This window comes from Pundamilia nyererei, unplaced genomic scaffold (genome assembly GCF_000239375.1).
Source record: "Pundamilia nyererei isolate P.nyererei 1_Seehausen unplaced genomic scaffold, PunNye1.0 scaffold00026, whole genome shotgun sequence".
NCBI lineage: Eukaryota > Metazoa > Chordata > Actinopteri > Cichliformes > Cichlidae > Pundamilia > Pundamilia nyererei.
Genome location: NW_005187427.1, coordinates 849,336 through 865,162, shown reverse-complemented (window position 1 = coordinate 865,162; position 15,827 = coordinate 849,336). Strand labels below are relative to the sequence as shown.

General features: G+C 37.3%; 1 protein-coding gene across 1 annotated transcript in view; it reads right to left on the bottom strand.

Moving 5' to 3' along the window:
• fstl4 (follistatin-like 4) overlaps window positions 1-15,827 on the bottom strand; it is a 200,932-nt gene that overhangs the window by 37,656 nt on the left and 147,449 nt on the right. The window lies entirely within an intron of this gene.

The following is a 15,827-nucleotide window of genomic DNA, read 5'->3' as shown; positions in this document are numbered from 1 at the left end:
ACTGATGCGAAAACACACAAAAAATACTATTACTGGAATCCCTGATGACGCTAAAGACCAAATGTAATCACATAATATTACAGACGAATTAGCATATTTTAATTGTTAAACTTTGCTAAATATAAGGTAGTTAATATAGTTAAATATAAGGAATAATTTGAGTCCATTTACCATTTTACCTATGTAAAAGCAACATTTATTTAGACACCATTGCAATTCATTTACTTTTTCTATCAATATTAGTGAACAATAGATTTATGGATATTCTCTTTCATGTTCTGTGGCATCTAACAGTGGTTTCTAGTGTAATTGTTATTCAGCGCGTTACTGCCCGACTTTGACAGTAGTGTCATTTATTTATTGCAGCTGCTAAAATTAGTGAAGCATTACAAACTTGAAAGTATCTGCCTGCCATGGAGCTTCTTTTAGATCCAAAAAAATGTTGAGGAACTGATTAAGAATAAACTAAACTTAGTGTGATGACATATTTTTACACACCTGACATTTTGCTATCACAGCTATCCGAATGCTTGTAGAGAAAAAAAATGATTAAAGTTTCCTAACTTCATCTTCCTCTCCATGTATTTAATCTATCATAACATGCAGCATCATAACACATAGACCTACATGAAGAAAAAGACTAGAACACTCCTAAATTCCTGACTGAATAACAGTGGTGAGGCCAGCATCACAACAAATCGCCATTTTGACATCCACCAGGAACAATATTTCATTGTCCAAACAGACTTCAACGAGATGGCTAAGAGACTTTGAAATGTTTGTTGGGGAACTTGCTTGTCTGGAATCCGACTGTGACAAACCCTGTTGTAAAAGACCCCGGGATATTAGCTGTCTGTTTCACATAGCTCTCCAGATGATAGATATATCCATGCTGACAGCTCGGTCTGTCAGTGATATTTCAGAATGCCTTGGGTACAGTACACTGCCAGGTCCAACAAAGTTATAATTCAGCAGATCAGTAATTTGGGTGGCAGAACAGGCTTTGAGTGCCATGTGGACAGATGAGGGATGAAATGCATTGATCTGACATGGCTTGGAGGGGTGATTTCAGGTGGTACAGTGAATTTCAAGTAGACCACTGCTCACACTGAATTTAATACAGTGCATTGGAAGCAAGACCCGTGTAGCTTGCTGTGTGTTTATGCAATGAATGCTCACTCTTAAGACAGACGCAACCATCAATACATTATTTAAGGGTAGAGTTAAAAAGTCTCCATGTTCATTTATGAAATGTAATTAATATGAATTATGTGCAGAACAGCTACAGTTTAAACAAGCAATAAACTGTAGTCTGTAGTAACTGACTTAACACACACTCGTAGATTTCCTTATCAAGATATAATATCAAAGATCTGGTCCTCAAACACAGCAGCAAATCAGCTAAAAACAAAAAATAATCAAGGTGATGCAAGTGCCGAGCCAAAGTCGAAACCTTAACCTGGCTGACGTCCTGTAGCCTTAAGAGAGCTGTGCACAACAAAAGTGTGCAAATTTTCCTCCAAATCAATGCGAGGTACTGATAAAATCATACGAAAAACAATTGCTGCAACTTGTTGCTGCCAAAGGCGTCTCCACAAGCTCCTAAATCACGGTGTGTATTAGTTTTTCAGACTCTATTTCTTCATTTTGGCAGTTTTTGTTATTTGTCACGAGTTGTTGTCCACTAGAGTTTGGTTTTAAATAATTTGAAATTTAATAAAGACCAGATGACGTGATATGTCCTAATAGATACAACCAGAAAATGGATTAGGATGTTCTTTCTTTTCAGCATAACTGCATATTGAGGCTGTTAACTCCAAGTTTGTAATCAGTTTAATTCCACAGACAAATTCTTGCTATAAGAACTAACTGCGTACTGAGGAAAAGGGGAAAATAAGAAAACTGGTTGCACTAGTATGCTGTGTTTGTGTACTTAAATCTTCTCTGTTTGAGGACTACATCAGGTATAGGTTGGTGAATTTTAGATAGCACTGTTTTTATCTCGTTTTGGAATGAATACCTTCAATCCATCCTGTCAGAAAGCAATATGGCAGCGGTGAAAAGATAACCTTCGAAACCCTAAAGCAAGGCAGTTACCTTGCTGTTTGCAAACCAAATCAAATAGAAAATGCACCGTCAATCCAAAATGTGTTTAGATGTTTCTGTCAAAACATCATCATATGAGGTCAATCTAAACTTTTAACATTGCGGCTGATATATTAGTCATCACTTTTAATGTCTGTCAGAAACACCATGGTAAAAAAAAAGACCTATGAAAGACGGACTAGTTGTGAAATTAATCGTGACACCGTGAAATTAATTCTGAGCCCATCCTTACTCAACCTGCTGAGATTACAGTCAAGAGACCAAGAAGAGACAGAAAAACCTCTGCCTTTGTGTGCAAGGGGAAAAATTGGTGTATAATAATAATTACAAATCATAATGATTGCTTTAATGTCATTTTCCAATGGAAATGAGTCTAGGTGAGTCATTAATGAATATTATTTTTAATGTTTTAAGCTGTAATTAAAGTCTTTAGATACTTGAAAGTTGGCTTCTGAAGAGTTAAAGGAAATAGACACCTTTAATGAGCTTTAGATGACAGTCACACATTGCAACTTTGGTTTTATGTTCACAGGCAGACCCCACTTTTCACCACTCTTGCTTTGAAAAGCAATGCTGTTCCTCATTCACAACACCTTCAGCAACTTGTGAAGCTGCTTGATCAGACAGGTCCCCCCGTGTTGACAGACCATTTGGCATGAGGTGTTACTATGGTCACTTTTGCACATCGACTAACAGGGACTTGTTAAAAGGCAGAGCTGAATTAATTTATCAGATCAGGATCAGAGCCACGGTTTCACATTATAAGACCCCAGAATTACTTTTGTTTTTTAATTTGACTGTAATTTAACCAGAATGAAAAACCACACAGCACTCTAGAGACTTTAAATCTCTTTTGCCCAAGATCGCTCAGTACAAACGATACATACAGTGATGCACACAAAATAAGTCTATACATTGTTCCATTGTTTATCGCGGTAGTTACGTTCTAAAAATAACCCGCGATAGGTGAAATCTGCGAAGTAGCCAGCTTTATTTTTTACAATTATTATAGATGCTTTAAGGCTGTAAAACCCCCCACTGCACACTTCTTACACTTTTCTTAGACAGGCATGAACATTTTCACACTGTTCTCTTGTCTAAACACTCTCAAAGTTCAAACCTTTGTAGAAAAATAAGTCCAGTATTATAGAAACCAAAGGCACCTGCGGTTGCCTTTGACGGTGCAAAATGTTTCGTCGACATTGTTGTGTTTGTTGGTGAAAAAAATTAAAAACACACTGCTAGCGATCGAAGATTTATGTAAATTTGACAAGCTGAATGCATTCGTGCAGGAGACACGGCATGAGATTGATTGACAGTGGTCTACAGCCAATCAGGACGCACAACACAATGCGCTGTAAGAGGGAAAAAAGCATGCAAAATTGCACCAAAATAGATCTGCGAAACAGCGGGGCCGAGAGAACCACGTTATAGCGATGGACCACTGTACATAAAAAAAGGTAATGAAGTACCAAAACATCATAATAATAATAATAATAATAATAATAATAATAATAATAATAATAATAAAATACTAGATGCACCTAAGGTATCAATTTCAAAACCCTACGTCACCTTGTTCTTGATTTATTGCATTCACAAGATTTTTAGAAAACCTGACCTCTGACCTTGAGTTGGAGGCCATTAACACTGGAACTTGCACCCATGATATCAGTTTGAAAATCCTAGGGTGCTTCTTTCTCAAGTTATGGCCTGAACAAACTTGGGTGTCTATGCCAAGCCTGCATGCTGGGGTGACGACAATATCCCATCAGCCTTTTCTTCCTGAGAGGTAAAAACTAAAGCAACATTAGAACTGAAATGTGATACTCAGGCACAACATCTGCTGGAAAATCTGATTTAAACTGGACCCAAATTCATGTATCAAGGCCCCCAAACTCCCTAAGACTGAGCAGGTAATGATACGGATAAAGCAGTATATTTAAACATCATTTTCTCCAATACAACATATGCTTAAAATGAAGTGAAGTGAAGTGAAGACAATACCCTTAGTGAGCCTTCTTAAATTTGTGGACTAGTCTACAGGAGGTCAACGCACTACATTCAACACAGGCATCCAATGTGCACGTGTGAGTAAGGCAAATGGAGTTTGTGTTGAGTTTCCGTGACAAAATTCATAATTTAGGATGGATAGGTTACTGCAAACATGCATGCATATAAATTTTAAAAAAAGAAAAAAAAATTTCTTTCACCAGTTGCTAAATTAAGAAAGGATAAAGAAAGATAAATCTGAATATCAGAGTCACTAAGTTCTGATAGCTGAAAGGGTCAGTGTTTTACATTTTGTGTTTTATGATTTCTGTTTTCTTTTTTGACCTGCATGTAGAATACATCTTAGATCATATTAGGTGAGCTGTATTGTTCCAAGACCTAAGCCTGTTTATGGAGTTGAATCAGACCATGGACCTATTACAGAACACACTCTGAACAAACTCAGAGCCTAGCTATAAACAGAAAGACTCAGCAGAGTTGGTTCAATCAATTCTAAGTATGTTGACCCTGACTTAAACTCATCTGTGAGTAGAGAAAGAAAGCCATTATTAATGGAGCTCCGATAACACGACTCACCAGGACAACAAAAGAGAGAAGAGCCTCCATTTTAATACAGTTGACTAATGAACATGAATGTGTATCAATAGAAACCAAAGAGAAATATCGATCGAACAGAAAAGATGTGTTTTCTGTTGGCCTGCCATATTATTTAAACCCAGCAAGACTCATTTCGGGGATTTTCAGTGGAAAATATGCTGAGGTTTTCACTTTGAATTTTCAGACATCGGACCTTTTAAAATGTTCCTTGATTTAATAAGTGTATTACAACATGCCAGCATATTTCAACATGAAATCCAGTCAGAATACAATCAAACTGTCTGCAGCCTGCTTTTAAAAATCACTTTAAACTACATTTAGTCCAGTTTTAGTCATTTCAGACAAATATTCCCTCAAATGTTCACATAATCTCCAATCGCCAACTGTGACAGACATTTTTCCATCAGTGTCAATCATTCCAACATGACGAGTGGTTGGTAGTTGATTAGTATGTTATGTGTCTAAAGCTTCATATATATAAGCTTTATTTAAACAGTGATTGACACTACATGTTTCAGTGCTAGGGAATTGGCTTATAACTTAGCTGCTCTGTCCACAGAGTTACAGAGTTAGAAAGATGCAGCCTATTGATTTGATTCTGAGCTGATAATAAATCTGTGATGTAATCACAGTCTCTGTTCTTACACTGGCGACTGATTAATCCAGAAACCCAGAGGTTCCCTAATTTCAAGGTTAACAAACTCAGAGTTTACATTGCACCTGCTTTGTGAAATATGGCCCAGTACATCTCTGTATTATCATCAGTATACATGTATAAAACTAATAGTTTTACTCCAGCGCAGATATCTGGGACATGCCCTTATTCTGGGTAAGGTAGCCAGAAGTGAATCCTTTTGCTTGCATGCACTGAGGTTGTAAATAGTTTTTAAACTTTTCCAACAAAAATACAGAAATAATATGGGCTGTGCCTTGGAAAAAATACATATTAGCACAGTTTGCTGTTGGTTGCTTACTGTTGCTTAATGCAACATCTATATTTCGTTTAAAAACCTTAACTATGTCATCACATGTTCATCTTTACCTGCATAAAACTCAAACAGGCAATCAATCCCTGAATTTAATGGAAAAATGTGGAACAAAGCGAGACAACTTTGTGTTTCTACTATTTTTATGGTTTAAATTTTGGTGAGTTTGACAATGTATAAGCTTTTTTTTCTTTGTTTTTTCATTTGCTTTTGTAATTTCAGAACAATGTCAATTTTGACCTTGGGGAGGAAAATATATAACTATTTATTTGTGCTTGAAGTAAAAAGAGCTAAAAATCTAGCCAACGATTAAGCCTCAGTTGCCACTTCAAAGTGCACTTTAAAAACATCCAGTCCCAGGATAATGAATTACACCCATGTTTATTTTAACTATGAACATTATTTCTGCCTTTTGTGGGACCCTATAACAATCGGTTTTAAAAAACTCCTCCCATGCTCTGTCCTGTTCTCAAATGACCCAGACAAATTGCATATCCACAGGCAGTGCCCACTCTGCCCCGGCTGACTGGGAAAGGTTGTCATGACATTAGCTAGTTAATGATTCCTACACTCCCTTCCTTTTTACCAAAATAGCTCCTAACGTATATGTAAGTTAGTAATTGACACTCTGGGGAATTCAGGAGCTCCTCTGATCGATCATCCCTGCTAACCGAGCTATGGATCAGCTGACAGGGAAGTTTCCTGTATCAAGCTCAGGAGGGATATACATGAATAAAAAAAATAAAAGGAGTGAGAGAACAGAGAAGGAGTGAGGCCAAATACTGCAAGAAACAAATACAGAAACAAGGGTTTAAACCAGAAAATAAAACAAACGTGAAAAGAAACATGGGAACTTGAGATGAAATGCCAATAGAAAACCAAGTAAAAAAAATCTACGATGAAAGAAGGCAATGAATTTAAAGATGTAAAACTGTACATTGTGCGTGTGTGTGAGAACAATTTGATGCTGAGCACGTAGAAGAGCTCCTAGGGCAAGCTCAACAATGCAACTCAGAGAGTTGTCCCTTCCTACTTCTATGAGACCACTAAGATATCAGGCCACAAAGCAGAGAAGTCGAATGTCTTTCTTAGAGGATAAGTCCGAAGATGGAACAGTGGAGGTGGTGAGGTGCACAGCAAGAAGATAAAGACATATCGAATCAGGGTTATAGGGGAAGGAGTGGGACGTGAGAAGCCATGCGAGTAGGCCTAGAAAGCACAAAATAAGCTGACAGACACACATTATGCAAAGTTTTGTTTAGATTACTTAATTTGTGTTTCAAACAATGTCTACGTAGCTAAGTGTAGGTAAGAAGAGAAAATATTCCACATTCCTCCAGCTAATTTAAAGTGTGAAATGAGACGCTGAACCATGACATACCACGTGTCTGTGTGCCATGATTCTATGAGTCTCTGCGAGTGAGTGGGCCAATGGTACACTGAGAGCATAACGCCATCACTTTAGAGGTCAAGGGTTTGATTTTTTTTCCACCACCCGTCTGTACCAAACCACTGTTTGAACAGCCTCAAAATTTCAGTGTCCCACAAACTGTAATCATGTTATGACACATTCTAGTTTGAAATGACTTGCTAACAAGATAGCCCACCAAACATCAGAAAGTCCTTTTACATTTCAGTTTTATTTCCTCATTGTTTTGACCTAGACAGCATTCACACAAGTAAAAGGGAGCACTATTAAAATTAGAGTAGAATCAAATGATGAAACGTTTTGAATTATTGTGACATGAAATTCTCAACAGTGTTTTATTAGAAAACAGAATATTCTGTAATGCGATTATCTTAACTGAATCTCCTTAATTTGATGCACCATTCTAAAATTTAGTCTCTTCACTGACTTTAAAAAGAGTGCACCCAGTTTTAGACTTTGCCCAAAGCACAATCCGAGTGAAATTTTAATACAGACTTCAACAATACCTCATCAAATGACAGAAGGCAAAAAAGTCAGTATTTCACAAGCTTGAGAACAATGATATCTACAGAAGTGGGAGGTAGAAATTATTGTGGGCTGGTGATCGAAAGGCTACTGTTGAAAAGAAGTGCACAGAGCGGCTCACTGGAGGAAAACAGAAAACAGAAATTGGATGGATGGATAGACGGACGGATGGATGGATGGGAAGGAAGGCAAACAGTTTCATAAAAAATCTCTATGAAATTAACTTTATAATCTTTGTGGTTACGTCATCTTCCAACTCTGATCCGGACACTGGATCCAATTCCACAACTAGCTCAACTCAGTGTATACCAGATGCACCACAGTGCTTTTCTGAAACATTGCATTGCTTAAAATAGCATTTGATATTTTTATGGAAGCCATGTTAAGTTGCACGGAACATGTAAAGAGGGTACGAAGTCAGAAACCAGAGCAGCAGTGAGTATCCAGTAGTGTGAGTTTTTGAAATAAAAGAGTCCATATATAATACATGGTGCTGTGCAAAAGACATCACAGGAGTGACCTGATCGATTTGCACCAGGTGTATTCCTTGAGTAAGCGTTCGTGTCTTTCCATTTATTTATTTATTTATTTATCTATGTGCACTGGTAGCATCTATTTTCTAAACAAATCCCTTGAAAATCAGCAGAACTTTTGGTACATAAATGGCCACAGCACACTGCTGCACCAAAAGAGCTTGGAATTAAAAATAGCTCAACATCTAAAAGGCTGCACCAAAAGAAGAGGAGAGGAATTTACAATATCAGTCCACAAAGGAAGCAGTTCAAACTGACATAACGACCAAAGGCCATATAAAGTCCATTACATCTGGCAACTTCAACGGCCATAAGAACAGCTGACACTAAACACAAGGGTCCCACAAGTTAAATTTTTCTCCACTTGAAGGCAAACGACTGAAGTGGCCACCGATGAGTGCAGAGAATACCGTAAAAAATTATCTACCCCCTTCTTGATTCCTTCGTTTTTTGCATTTGTCAGCCAGACTGGAGGGTTTTAGGGCATGAGCGGCCTGTTTAAGCTCATGTTAAAGTATTTCAACTGGATTCAAGTCTGGACTTTGACTAGGAAACTCCATAACCTTTGTTGTTTTATTTAATTATTCTTGTTTTCAGCCGTTCAAAGGTGGACTTGCTGGTGTTGGTGGTGTTTTGGATCAGTGGAAGTGTGCTTGACTTTCATTGCATGAACTGATGACCGGACATTCTCATTCATTATTTTGTGGTACAGAGAAGAACTGATGGTTCCAAGAATTAAAGCAAGTTCCCTAGATCCTGAAGCAGTAAAGCAGTCCCAGACCATCACACTACCACAACCAACTTAGCAACAAATGTGATTATATATATTTTTTACACTCACTTTATTTTAAGAATGTGTGTTAATCAAACAGTTTTGCATTGTTCACATCGTAGAAACATAAATGTATTTATTTTCACTCACAGAGCCTCTTCATACCTTAAAAAGCAAAGTGCTCTCTCTCTCTCTCTCTGTGTCAGTCATTGTTTACTTGCCTTGGAGCAGGGTAACGTGTCACTCATGACAACTATATCGTGCTCTTGTCGTGAGTTATATATGCAAATACATGCACGGCACACTTGATTATTCATATTTGACCCTCTTGAAAAAAAATATCCTCATTCGAACTCATTTGGTAAATTAAGATTCAGGCATTAATCATTAGGCTCATCGCTTAGTGAAAAGCAGCTGCTACAGTAAGTGGGCTTGATTTGCCAGCCTTCACACTTCCTACATGTTCTTGCAAAGTTGCCAAACTAGGCACAGAAACTTGAAGGATTCAAAGCAACTAAGCACACTAAGGTTATTATTTTTTTTATTTCTTTCTTTTTTTTTTTTAGAGACAACAACATGGATTTTCTTAGTGATTGTTGCCAGGCAACAATCATAAATCATGACAACAGGCAATCTTAGACCATCGGGCAAGAAAGCACAATCCTTTTTTTGTGTGTCAAACTGTTTATAAACACAGGTTTCCTCCCGCAAAGTGCACTTCCAATCAGAGTGACACATGCTGCCACCTGTTATCTTCTGCAGCATGATTGAGGAAAAAGGCCTTGACACCTTTAGCAATAAATAAATTCATACTTTTTGCAATAACTCTGTAATACAATATCAGTCTAGCAGAAAATGATCAACTTAAATTCTATTTTGCTTAGTTGACTCTGAAATAATTATTATTGTTAGTAGTGCTAGTAGTATCATATACCACTATAACAAAATAATTTCCCAAATATGGGAAAAAATTATTTATCTATTTTAAATGTAAGCATTAAAAATACACTGTATAATTAAACTACACAAACTAAGACAAATAAAGGTAAGTAGAGCTGTTAAGTAAATCTTTATAACAATGGAAACTTTTAAGCTCCACTTATAAAACACAGGTAGGTAATAAGGTTCAGTGACAAGAATAGCAGTTAAATGCGCATTATTGTAAATTAAATTCACTCACACACACACACACACACACACACACACACACACACACACACACACACACACACACACACACACACAATATATATATTACAATTAATCAGTCCTCACTCATTTGCAACATTCCCCACACAATACACCACAAATAATAAGGGGAGCTACCTCAATATCAACTGTAATAATGTCTTCCAAACATAATGACACCAGTGGGTTTATACAGTGCAAGTAGGGAGCCAGATCTCCCACTGGGAGCCCACGGTGCGTACAAATGATCTTGGTGCTTTACTGTGCATTCAATATGAGGGCTGCTCTCTGCAGGTGGGCTGCAGCTATTAGTAAATACATCATATAAAGCACAATGACACACTGAGTTATGTTGTGTATATATAGACATAACTATGCACGCTCAGTTAATTCTGTGTATATCACATCTCTTCCACATATTGTACATGCATACTGCTCATTTAATGTCTCTCATATATGCATACTCTTGATGTGCTGCATATCTAATGTACACACAAGCACTTTGTCTTCCTCTCTCTCATATACACATGCAGAAATTCATGCTTTCTCTTTGGGAGTGCTGGCGTGGTGATTATTCATGGGAGGGAGACTGGGGATGAGCAATCAGTGGCCAGCTCATTAATCACGCTGGATGTAGACCCTTAATCTCCTCCACAGGTATAGAGGAATCCTCCGCAGCCACTCCTCATTGCTTCTCTAAATTCTCCCATCTCTCTCGCTCTCTCTCTTCCACCCACCGCCTCATTTTCTCTGTGATGCTGTCTTTGCATCTTTGGCTATTTCTATCCGTCTTTGTCTTTTTCAGAGCGCCTCACCTACCTGATGTCTTTGTGACTCTACGGCTGCCTGTCATTCTTCCTTTCCGTATCACTTCTTCCTCTTCTCAGAGGTTTTAATTTGTCTTTTTGTCTTCCCTGTCTTTCCAGTTGAAGTGCTTCCTTGTCTCTCAACTTACTAGCAAAGCAACAGTAGTGCTTCTTTTCCAACAGGACCCATTAACTATGCAAAAAACTAGCCTTGTTAGGATCAAAGAAAGAAAGAGAAAACAGAACAAAAAAAGCATAGTAGAAATCTAAGTTGGAATTAGCATTTAAAAACAATATGTTTAGAGCTAGTTGGGTAGGAGATCTGGCTGTGCCAATTTTCCTTCTGCATCTGCATAACCATTAAAAAAAAATAGAGCTGAGGATACTTCACAGCAGCAGGACTCTTAGTAATGGGAGGTATGTGCTGCTTGGAAGCTGTGCCGTTTGTCAAAATTGCTACCTCTAAGTTTATTGAAGAAAAAAAAACCTCTGAGGTTTCAAGAACAGAAACGGGTCAGTCAAATCTCTTTAAAAATAAATAAAAAGGAACGGTGGGTTGAACAAAAATCAAATCAAATCAAATCACTTTTATTGTCACATCACATGTGCAGGTACACTAGTACAGTACATGCGAGTGAAATTCTTGTGTGCGAGCTTCACAAGCAACAGAGGTGTGCAAAAATACAATAACATAAAACAAGCAAAATATAAGAATGGCTAAATATGAGAGTAATAAATATATGTACAATATAAGAGTGTATGCATTACTGGATGTGTATACTAAATATGTTTTTCTACGTGTGTGTGTGTGTGTGTGTATATACCTATTTTACAAATTAAACAGAGTAAACAATAAAATAAAATATATAAAATACACAGAGGTTAGTAGTTGGACATGTGCAAAACAAGTGGCATTTATATACAGTGTGGAGTGCATAATGAAATACTTTTAGAATACTTTAGAAATGTGTCTGCATACTTATATTAACAAAAAAGTCAAATTTTTTAGTGTTATATAAGAGAAATTCCAAAATCCTTCTGGAACAGCATGTTTCCAAGACCATTTAAAGGGAAACCATTGTCTCCCCCACATTATTTAATGGACAGCTTTGCAGGAACAGGCTGCCAACTACAGAGTCCATACATAAGGTGAGCATAGCTATAGAGGACCTGTGTGCATTGCAAGGTGGTGGTGATATTCAAAGGACAAAACTCAATAATGAACTGCCATCAGTTTGCTAATGAAGGACAGAACTCTCTTTACTGTGTTGTTCAACCCCTAAGGACAGGAGTAACCTGTCAGGAATATAAACAGATTAATTGCCTGTCTGGAGGCTTCATGGACATTTTTTTTTTACTAAGGCTTGGCCTGTCCACACCACAAATCCCTATTTTTTAATATATACTATACATTCTGTTGCTTGTGGGGGGATTCTTCATTCGGGATGCTAAGGTTACACCAGTGAGGTAATGTAAGTGCTTATGATCTGCCATGACGTAGCAGCTTTTAACCCAAGAGACATTCTGTGAAACACTTTGCATTTTCACACTGGCACACCATGCAACGTGCTCGCCTGCCAGTGAAAGAAACTTAGGTTTCAGTGTCTGGTTTGTGGGCACTTGAGCTCATGGACGGGCTGGGATTTAAATAACCAATCACGTAATATCTGGAAAGCTCATTCCACTACCAGAACCACATCCACACAAGGTTGTCCTTGTTAGGGCAGGTAAAGGTCGGCGCCACAGTGAATCAGATATTTTCTATGATATCACCCCTGAAGGTCGAGGATATCATCACTTTTTGACATCACTAAATTGTGTTGAAAAACATTTGCATAATAAAATTTAATAAAACTGAGGACATTGCTTTCCAGTCTAAACAGAGAGAAAAAAGTTCATATTTCAAAAATACTGTATTGTATGTTGTAATTGAATTTCAACTATAACTATGAGCTTGAGGAGTCAAAGCTTTCTATAAGCCAAACTAATACAACTGTTGTATGTGCAGGTTTTATTTATTCATCACATTTTTATTACATATTTACATCTGTTATTTTTGCTTTTAGGCAGACAGCATGAAGTGGCTTGCATAACTTCAAGAAGAAAATGTACGAAGAATTAAAAGTCTTAAGACACAACTCGGAAAGAAATTTTACGTTCGTTTAATAAAACCGAGGGCATTTTAACTTTCAAAGTCCAAAAAAATCCATCCTGCTTGGAAAGGCTTAATGGAAACAAGCTGACAGTCTTGAGCTAATCTCCCATACTTCATTTGGTCGGATGAGACCCCATTCATTAAAGCTATACCCTCATCTGATAGTGGCATACAATCTCTGACAATCTGGATAATCTTTCATCTTTATGGAAGAAGGAAAGTCCTCTCAACCCACTCTCTCTCCCCTCCCCAGCTATGCCTCTTACTGTAAACCACTGGCAGTTTTCTGACAGAGCTGGCTAAGTGGTCTTTCTCGTTTTAAAGCCTTTTCAGCCTTGTGAAGGAGGAGGGTGAGCGAGATTAGTGGCCTGCAGCAGAACTCTGCACTGCAGGAGCCACAGCTTGACCTGACCTGGAGGTCCACCTCAACAGTTACAGAATGCAGAATGAGATACACTGTGTGAATCTGGGTATACACAAGAACACTGAAAAGTATGTTTTTAAATGTGCATGCACGGAATTACAGAGTCTATGCATTTTATACAAATGCAAACATTAACCAGTATTATTTGTGATTAGAGCTGCAGGCTGGAGGAAAGAAAGCCCAATCATCAGTTTTCATAAAGCTCCCATGAAGGCATCTTTTCATACAAACCACTCCACATAGGTCAATGGACTCTTTGATTAAGACTGAAGTAAAGAGAGCATACTGAACACTATATTTTAATTTTTTTTTTACATTCTAAAAAAATGATGCATTTTTTTCTTATATGTAGTTTTTTTTAACAGAATTTGCATCTAACAAGACAAAGAAAATAATCAGGAAAAAACACTGTATCTCTTTTATTTGTCACTACCCTTTGTCAAATGAAGAGGTAGAGCTCATTTATATTCTCCTCATTGTTCATTTTAAATTAATGGTGTTTTGCAGTGTGACAAATTGGAAACACTTATCTGGCATTATGCTGCTGCACTTACTACATTTTTTAATATAAATCACTGAGCATATCAAATACAGAAAGTCGGCTATGTACATGAAGTCTATATGCATTTCTGTGAATTCCAGTAATTCTATTTTTACTTGGAAATATTCAAATAGTATTATAGTATTGGAATTATTCATATAGTTGAATGCATTTTAAAAACCGATACGGTATAATGATTTGAAATGGCGTACTGTTTTAATTGTAGCTGAATTGCTTAACTGACACCCCTGAGGTTACCAATTAGTCTAAAATATGGGTGCATCCTGCATCATGGTAAAATATCCACTTTAGGACATCAACCAACCTTTGTATCATTTCTCACATCACAAAAAAGCATAATTGCTTCCACAAATTTACTTAGAATTGCAGCAACACTCACTTCACATACAAAATCCATACTTTATATTACTTCATCACATATTCAAGTCACATAGTGGTCTTTGTGATTAACGGTAACACTTCGTGAGTAAAACTATCACAAGAATGATTGGTGTAAGTTAGGTGTTCTCAAAAACAACATCCACAATTTGACTCAGGTTGCAGTCAGAACTCAGTACTTTGTAACACTTTGATTCGTTTCTTTTTCAGCCATTCTGTTGTAGATTTGCTGCTGTGCTTCGAATCATTATCTTGTTGAATGACCCAATTTAGGCCAGGCTTTAGCTGTTGGACAGATTACCTTACACATGTCTCTACAAACCTTTTGTTTACAGAGAAATGCTTTACAGCTGGTATGAGGTGTTTGTGCTGATATGCTGTGTTTGGTTTTCACCCACTGGTACTGTGCTTTATGGCCTGACATGTCCACTTTGGTTTTATCTGTCCAAAGGACTTGTTCCAGAGATTTTGTGGTTTGTAAGTTTGCAAACTGAAAGTGTGCTGCCCATGTTCTTTTAAGAAAGGAAAGGCTTTCTCCTGGCAACCCTTCCAAACAAGCCATACTTGTCCAGTCTTTTTCTAATTGCACTGTCATCAACTTTAACATTTTACATGCAAACTGAGGCCTGTAGAGTCTGAAATATCACTCCCATACTGCATACTGTAATTTCGTTATATGTGGCATTTAAGGGTAATACACCAGTATTGAATTTCCCAATACAATCTCATTTGCATCTTCAGTAAAACATCCATCCATCCATCCATCCATCCATGCATCCTCTTCCAAATATCCATATCAGGGTCATGAAAGGGCTGGAGCCTATCCCATTCCTTCCATAGAAGCAGGGTACAAGTCTTGTCACTTTAAATATTTTATCATAGTTCTCCTCCAATTTAGCAACTCCATACACAGAATCAAGAGCCTCTGAAGAATAAAACTACACATTAGCAATAGCCTTCAGAGTTGCCTCTGTTATGAATACTAATGGAAACAGTTTTGGCTTTGGTTTAAGGTTTCTTTATTATCTACAGACAAGAGCATGACTTTTCAGAATTATGACTCCATATTTGTAGATTAATGTAGCTCAGCATTGGCTTAAGTATCACATTTACCGTCAGGACACTCCTTTCACATTTCTTCCAGTTCCAGGAAACCACGCTCATTTTATTTTATGGTAGTAACATAACACGATTAGATTTGTTTGGGCTAAATGATTACAGCCTATGCTAAAGGCTGTATATACATATATCAGTACATTTATTATAAGTCTCTGAACTAGTGTTGATGATTCAATAAAAATAATGCTCTCATTACATAAACATTCATTAAAACTTAATGGTCCCTTGTCTTTG